The sequence below is a fragment of the Lates calcarifer genome, linkage group LG4 (assembly GCF_001640805.2).
Source record: "Lates calcarifer isolate ASB-BC8 linkage group LG4, TLL_Latcal_v3, whole genome shotgun sequence".
Classification (NCBI taxonomy): domain Eukaryota; kingdom Metazoa; phylum Chordata; class Actinopteri; family Centropomidae; genus Lates; species Lates calcarifer.
The window spans coordinates 2,676,071-2,684,534 of record NC_066836.1 but is presented as its reverse complement, the minus strand read 5'-3'; positions in this window follow the sequence as shown (position 1 = coordinate 2,684,534).

The following is an 8,464-nucleotide window of genomic DNA, read 5'->3' as shown; positions in this document are numbered from 1 at the left end:
TCCTATGCTTCCCATTTTTTTTGTTGTAAACTGAAGAAAATAATTTATCTGGTCTGTCTGGAAAAGCTGAAACATGATCTACACTGATTTGAATGAGTCTGAGCACTTGTGTGATTTTCATGTACAAAAAACAAAGCCTTTTTGTCCACGTTTTGCAATGTCTATTTCTGGGATATTTTTACTTTCCAGAATCAATATTCTAGTTACTCTGGATGACGAATGAAATGGAACTGTTTTCTGTCACAGAAATACAGAGATTTGTACAAAAACTGTACTGACAGCCGTCACTAGAGACAGTTTCTGGAAAGACAACAAACTGGACAAAGAAAAAAATTAAACCACAGTATGTGCATGACAAGACAGCATTAAAGGTAAGACAGAAGTTTCTTTTCTAATATGTGTAAAGCGTAAAACAGCTACATATCTTTTTGTACAGACATCACTCTTAAATGTTACTTTGCATTACATTTGCATGTGTTGTAAGTCTTCACATATAAGAGGCTTGAACTAGAGAATAGGTCTGGTGTGGTTAACATTTTTCCAGTAGGAGTTTAACAAGTCTCTAAATCCTCATTTGGGTTTTATGCCTATTATGCAGTTCACAGTCATACAATCATTGACTCGTTGATAGACAATCAGGATAGAAATATAACAGATTATTTTAAGAAATGTCCCAGCTCAATGTGGATGTGATGCTTTTTCGTATCTTATATGACAGTGAACTGTTGATTAGACCAAAAAGTGTTTCATTTTTGACACTCTATGTTTTAGGTGAACATGTTGATGTGGAATGAGTGCAGAGACCAGACCAGACCAGACCCCCACAGAGAGGCATCCAGGTAATTTACTGTCAACATCAACATTATGAGGCATTGTTAGAAATACAGTCATTACTGTAATACTAATTATTTTCTAGTAAATAAAATTATTATCTAGATGATAATATAATTAATCAATAGTGGTAATAGTAACCAATGTAATAATTAATATAATGCTTAAAATAGTATTTTAGTGATTAATCACGTTGTTAATAGTAATTGATCTAAAAGTTAATGAAACTAGACTTACTATAGTAATAATAGTAAGTAAAAATAAGTAAAAAATTTGCAATTAATCACTTATTTATAGTAATTTATGTAGACGTTAATAAGTAATGTATTAAATGAAATATTAATGAAATAGTACTTATTAGTTAATGCAGCAGTAGTGAATATAGTAAATAATGTAGTATACCATATAATTTATTAATACAAGTAATCAATATAGAATTTAATACAGTCATTTGTAATTAATGCTGTCATTTAAATATGACTTTTAATGTAAAAAAAAATGTCATCATAGTAGTAATTACATTTGTAATCAGCAATTACTAACATTTAATTATGTAATTAATGTAGAGAGGTCAGGGTTAGAGCTTTTAGCCACTTGTAGCCGGAGGTTAATGTTACGGTTACAGCTTTTAACGACAGGTTAGCGTTAGGGTTGCATCTTTTAGCCAGAGATTAGAGTCTTTAACCTCAATTATATGTTTAATCGCAAGCTCCAATTAGAGAATAGTTAGCATTTCTGCATTACTAAATTATTTTTGTGATATTAATTCAAAAATAGACATGCAACTCAAAAGTTGCAAGCAACATTTAACAAATGATAATGACAGATGTTTGACCACTTGGAGACACTTTGTTTTATTCACCCCACATTTGAATGCCCTTTATTGTCATTATACTAAAAGTCTTATACATCTCTAAACATTTATAAGAACATTTAACTACATTTGTTGTCCTCTTCAGGTGATGCAGTCTTCTCCTCCTGCTGCAGAGACAGAACATGTTAATCACAAACTGGCCAAAGCTTCCTAAGTCTTGTAACTTTATTAAAAATACAATTAAAGAAGAAATGGATAATTAAGTCATCTCTCAAATGCCTCCATTACTAAATACAACTTACTGTTCTTGTTGCTTGTAATATTAAAAATTACTGCTTACAGAGACAATATGATATTTTCTGACATAGACCATAAAGTATACAATGACATTTTTGATGCTTTTTGACCCCTAACTATACTGTGCCTTTTTTTCCTGCCTCGTGATTCTATGACATTTTTTGACCATTATTGGCGTCTTAATATACTGTTTTTTTCATTTTTCGATGCCTTATCATATACAGACATTTTTGACAACTTATCATACTAAAACTTTTTTTTAATGGTTTTTGCCACCTTACTATAACATGGCATTTTTTGACAGTTTTTGATGCCTTACTATACTATGATATTTTGTTTCCAATTTTTTTAATGCTATATTATCTTGTTTTGTAATTTGTCTTGTTTATATTACTGTGGAATTATTCAAATTCACTGCATATTTCATCAGTCTGTTTAATACTGTATGAAAATTAATATTTTTAGCCAAAGGCCACTTGTAGCCAGGGGTTAGGGTTGCAGCTTTTAGCCAGTGGTTAGGGTTAGGGTTACACTTTTTTAGCCACTTTCAGACAGAGGTTAGGGCTGGGGTTGGGGTTCAGGGTGCCTTGTTGAGCCTCAGTACTCTGGCCTACAGATCTATTGTTTGAGAAGAAATGGAAGAGGGTGAGGAGAAAGGAAAAGATCTAAAGACTGAAAAGTAAGGAGGAGAAATATATCTAAAAAGAATAAAAAAAGTTTTCTTTGGAATCAATATATCCCTATATCTTAAATTTAAAACCTTGTTGGCTATATGCCACACACAAACCCACCCAATTATTAATATATAAATATATCAATATAAATAAAACAAGTTTATATATATTAGAGAAAAAAAAAACATTCAATTGAGGAAGGGGGAAGCTAAAATAGGGTTAACATGGAGGTCTAGGTTGTCTGTGGGGGCTGCAGTCCAGAGGCCAAGTCCCTGGACTCTCCCACAGGAGCCTGGGGTTCAAGGCCTGGCTAGCTCCATCCCTGCACCACTTTTTCCATCCATAGTGGTAAGGGGGCCACATGGGGACATTTATAAAAAAAAATTATAAAAAGAACAAGACAAACATGCCCAAAACAAACATAAAATACACATAAAAGAATTGTTATGGAGAAATCATTGTGTAAGGCATGCATAAAATAATGTAAAACAAGTGCTTAAAAAATCAAGTGCTAAAACAACAAACCATGCAGATGTTAGATACTTAAGATAATTTATATTTTTATGATCTATGTTAAATAATATATTAATAATGTCTTAATTTTGATATAAAAATATAAATTAAGACGTGGAGACAAAATCACACATGTATGTGGCCCCCCTATGTCCGCCCTCGCTGAAGGCCACGGCTCAGGGATAATTTAGGAAAAAGAAAAAAAAAAGGTAAAATAGGCATTTATTTTAGTACTCAGGTGTCTGCGGGGATTGTAGTCCAGAGGTCAAGGCCCTTGACTCTCCCCCAGGAACCCGGGGTTCAAGGCCTGGCCAAACTCAATCCCCGCAGCACCTTTTCCAAACCCCCCATCCAAGTGTCGCAGGAGGCCCGAACAAGGCTTTGTTAAACCTTTATATTATAAAACATGTAAACATCAAATATTATTAAGAAGAACAGATTAGGAAATAAACACTATAATTTAAAAAGGGTGTTTGTGTTCGGTTTGGGTATAGTGGGGGAAGAAGCCATGGTTAGGGCTAGGGGGGTGATGACTTTCAGAGGTTAGGGTTAGGGTTAGGGTTATGACTTTTAGCCACTTTTAGCCAGAGATTAGGGTTACGGCTTTTAGCCAGAGATTAGGGTTAGGGTTATGGCTTTTAGCCACTTTCAGACAGAGGTTAGGGTTAGGGTTACGGCTTTTAGCCAGAGATTAGGGTTACAGCTTTTAGCCAGAGGTTAGGGTTATGGCTTTTAGCCACTTTCAGACAGAGGTTAGGGTTAGGGTTACGGCTTTTAGCCAGAGATTAGGGTTAGGGTTAAGGTTATGCCTTTTAGCCACTTTTAGCCAGAGATTAGAGTCTTTAGCCCCAATTCTACATTTTAATTGCAAGCTGCAAGTAGAGAATAGTTGGTATTTCTGCATTACAAAATCACTTTTGTAATGTTAATTCAAAAACAGAGAAACTCAATTCAAACGTTAAGATAAAAAAAACTTTATTGATTCTGTTCTAAACAACAAACCACAGCAAAGATCATGACAGCAGTTTCACCACTTGGAGACACTATCACCCCACATTTAATGTAGTGATGAGCACATGTTTATTAAAGTCTTATACATCAAATCTTTGAGAACATTTAACTACATGAGTTGTCCTCTTCAGGTGATTCGGTCTTCTCCTCCTGCAGAGACAGAACATGTTAATCACAAACGGTCCAAAGCATCAAATCCTGAAACTGCATTACAATTAAAGAGGAAAATGAAAGTTGAAGTTATTTAAGTTAATTCTTGTTGCTTGTAATATTAAAAAATTACCTCTTACATTTCAGACACAGTATGACATTTTTTGACATTGTCCACAAAGTATACTGTGACATTTTTTTTTGGACACCTAACTATACTATTGCATTTTTTGACGATTTTTGACACCTTACTATGATATTTTGTCATTGTTTTTGACACCTTACTATAATGTGACATTTTTGATGCTTTTTGTCACCTTACTATGCTGTGATATTTTTTGACAATTTTTGACAACTTACTATACTATGACATTTTCTGACAATTTTTGTTCCTTACTATACTATGACATCTTTTGGCGATTTTTGACACTCGCTATTTGTTCATCGTTTTTGACTCCTTACTATACTATGATATTTTTTGATGATTTTTGACACCTTACTATACTATGATATTTTTTGGCAGTTTTGGACGCCTAACTATACTATGATATTTTGTCATTGTTTTTGACATCTTACTATAATTTGACATTTTTTGATGCTTTTTGTCACCTTACTATACTATGATATTTTCTGACAATTTTCGTTCCTTACTATACTATGACATCTTTTGAGGATTTTTGACACTCGCTATTTGTTCGTTTTTGACATCTTACTATACTATGATATTTTTTGACAATTTTTGACACCTTACTATACTATGACATTTTTTCACTTTTTTGACGCCTTACTATACTGTGACTTTTTTTTGGCAGTTTTGGAATGCTTTGGAATGTTTTTTTTTCACTTTTTTGACTATACTATGACATTTTTTGAATCCTTATTATACTATGACATTATTTTGCTGTTTTTGACTCCTCACTATGCTAAGACATTTTTTTCCCTTTTTTGACACCTTACTATACTATTCAGTGCTCAAATCCAATCTTTTACTGTGTACATAGATGTTTATACTGTTCATATTGTTTTTAATTTTAACATTCTGTTATATATATTATCTTATTTTATACCTTGTCATCATAACTTTTATTGCTGCAGTTGCTGTTCCTCCAATAAATACATCTGAACAATATTTTGCCAGTCTGTTTTTATTGTATTAAAGTGAATATTCTTAACCAGGGGCTAGTTACAGTGGGTTTTTGCCACTTTTAGCCAGAGGTTAGGATCAGGGTTAGGGTTACAGCTTTTAGCCTGAGGTTAGGGTTACAGCTTCTAGACAAATGTAGCCAAAGGTTAGGGTTACGATTACAGCTTTTAGCCACTTGTAGCCAGAGGTTGGGGTTAGGGTTACGACTTTTAAACAAGTGTAGCCAGTGGTTAGGGTTACGACTTTTAGCCAGAGGTTAGGGTTATGACTTTTAGCCACTTTAAGCCGGTGGTTAGGGTTACGACTTTTAGCCAGAGGTTAGGGTTAGGGTTATGACTTTTAGCCACTTTAAGCCGGAGGTTAGGGTTAGGGTTATGACTTTTAGCCACTTTAAGCTGGTGGTTAGGGTTAGGGTTGGGTTACGACTTTTAGCCAGAGATTAGGGTTACGACTTTTAGCCACTTTAAACCAGTGGTTAGGGTTAGGGTTATGACTTTTAGCCACTTTAAGCCGGTGGTTAGGGTTAGGGTTATGACTTTTAATCACAGGTTAGGGTTAGGGCTAGGACTTTTAACCAGAGGTTAGGGTTACAACTTTTAGCCAGAGGTTAGGGTTATGACTTTTAGCCACTTTAAGCTGGTGGTTAGGGTTACGACTTTTAGCCAGAGGTTAGGGTTAGGGTTACGACTTTTAGCCACTTTAAGACGGAGGTTAGGGTTACGACTTTTAGCCAGAGGTTAGGGTTAGGGTTACGACTTTTAGCCAGAGGTTAGGGTTAGGACTTTTAGCCAGAGATTAGGGTTAGGGTTAGGACTTTTAGCCACTTTAAGACGGAGGTTAGGGTTAGGGTTATGACTTTTAGCCACTTTAAGCTGGTGGTTAGGGTTAGGGTTACGACTTTTAGCCAGAGATTAGGGTTAGGACTTTTAGCCAGAGGTTAGGGTTAGGGTTATGACTTTTAGCCACTTTAAACCAGAGGTTAGGGTTAGGGTTATGACTTTTAGCCACTTTAAGCTGGTGGTTAGGGTTAGGGTTAGGGTTATGACTTTTAGCCAGAGGTTAGGGTTAGGGTTACGACTTTTAGCCAGAGGTTAGGGTTAGGGTTAGGACTTTTAGCCACTTTAAGCCGGTGGTTAGGGTTAGGACTTTTAGCCAGAGATTAGGGTTAGGAATTTTAGCCAGAGATTAGGGTTAGGGTTATGACTTTTAGCCACTTTAAACCGGAGGTTAGGGTTAGGGTTATGACTTTTAGCCACTTTAAGCTGGTGGTTAGGGTTAGGGTTACGACTTTTAGCCAGAGGTTAGGGTTAGGGTTAGGACTTTTAGCCACTTTAAGCCGGTGGTTAGGGTTAGGACTTTTAGCCAGAGGTTAGGGTTAGGAATTTTAGCCAGAGATTAGGGTTAGGGTTATGACTTTTAGCCACTTTAAACCGGAGGTTAGGGTTAGGGTTATGACTTTTAGCCACTTTAAGCTGGTGGTTAGGGTTAGGGTTAGGGTTACGACTTTTAGCCAGAGGTTAGGGTTAGGGTTAGGACTTTTAGCCACTTTAAGCCGGTGGTTAGGGTTAGGACTTTTAGCCAGAGGTTAGGGTTAGGAATTTTAGCCAGAGATTAGGGTTAGGGTTATGACTTTTAGCCACTTTAAACCGGAGGTTAGGGTTAGGGTTATGACTTTTAGCCACTTTAAGCTGGTGGTTAGGGTTAGGGTTAGGGTTAGGACTTTTAGCCAGAGGTTAGGGTTAGGAATTTTAGCCAGAGATTAGGGTTAGGGTTATGACTTTTAGCCACTTTAAACCAGAGGTTAGGGTTAGGGTTACGACTTTTAGCCACTTTAAGCCGGTGGTTAGGGTTACGACTTTTATCCACTTTAAGCCGGTGGTTAGGGTTACGACTTTAGCCAGAGGTTAGGGTTACGACTTTTAGCCACTTTTAGCTGGTGGTTAGGGTTAGGGTTACGACTTTTAGCTATAGGTTAGGGTTGCGGCTTCATCCACTTGTAGCCAGAGGTTAGGGTTAGGGTTGCGGCTTCATCCACTCGTAGCCGGAGGTTAGGGTTAGGGTTATGGCTTTTAATCAGAGGCTGGAGTTTTTAGCTTCAATTATACGTTTTAATTGCAGGCTACAAATAGAGAATTGTTGGCATTTCTGCATTACAAAATCATTTTTGTGATATTCATTTAAAAATAGAGAAACTCAACTCAAAAGTTAAGCAACAACTTTATTGATTCTGTTACAGACAACATTTAACAAACCACAGTAAAGATAATGACAAATATTTGACCACTTGGAGACACATCTTTTTATTCTCTCATCCCACATTTCATGTAGTGATGATCACATATGGGGACATGTTTATTAAAATCTTATACATCTCTAGACATCTTTAAGAACATTTTACTATTCTTGTTGTCCTCTTCAGATGATGCAGTCTTCTCCTCCTCCTACAGAGACAGAACATCAATCAATTTTGTGACACTGACCACAGAGGATACAATGACATTTTTTGACCGTTTTTGACGTCATACTATACTATGACATTTTTGTCACTTTTTTTGACGCCATACTATACTATTTTTTTGTCACTTTTTTTTGACACCATACTACACTATGACATTTTTGTCACTTTTTTGACGCCTTACTATACTATGACATTTTTGTCACTTTTTTTGACGCCATACTATACTATTTTTTTTGTCACTTTTTTTGACGCCATACTACACTATGACATTTTTGTCACTTTTTTTGACGCCATACTACACTGACATTTTTGTCACTTTTTTGACGCCATACTACACTATGACATTTTTGTCACTTTTTTTGACGCCATACTATACTATTTTTTTGTCACTTTTTTTTGACGCCATACTACACTATGACATTTTTGTCACTTTTTTGACACCATACTATACTGACATTTTTTGACGCCTATATACTATGACATTTTTGTCACTTTTTTGACGCCATACTATACTATGACATTTTTGTCACTTTTTTGACGCCATACTACACTGACATTTTTGTCACTTTTTT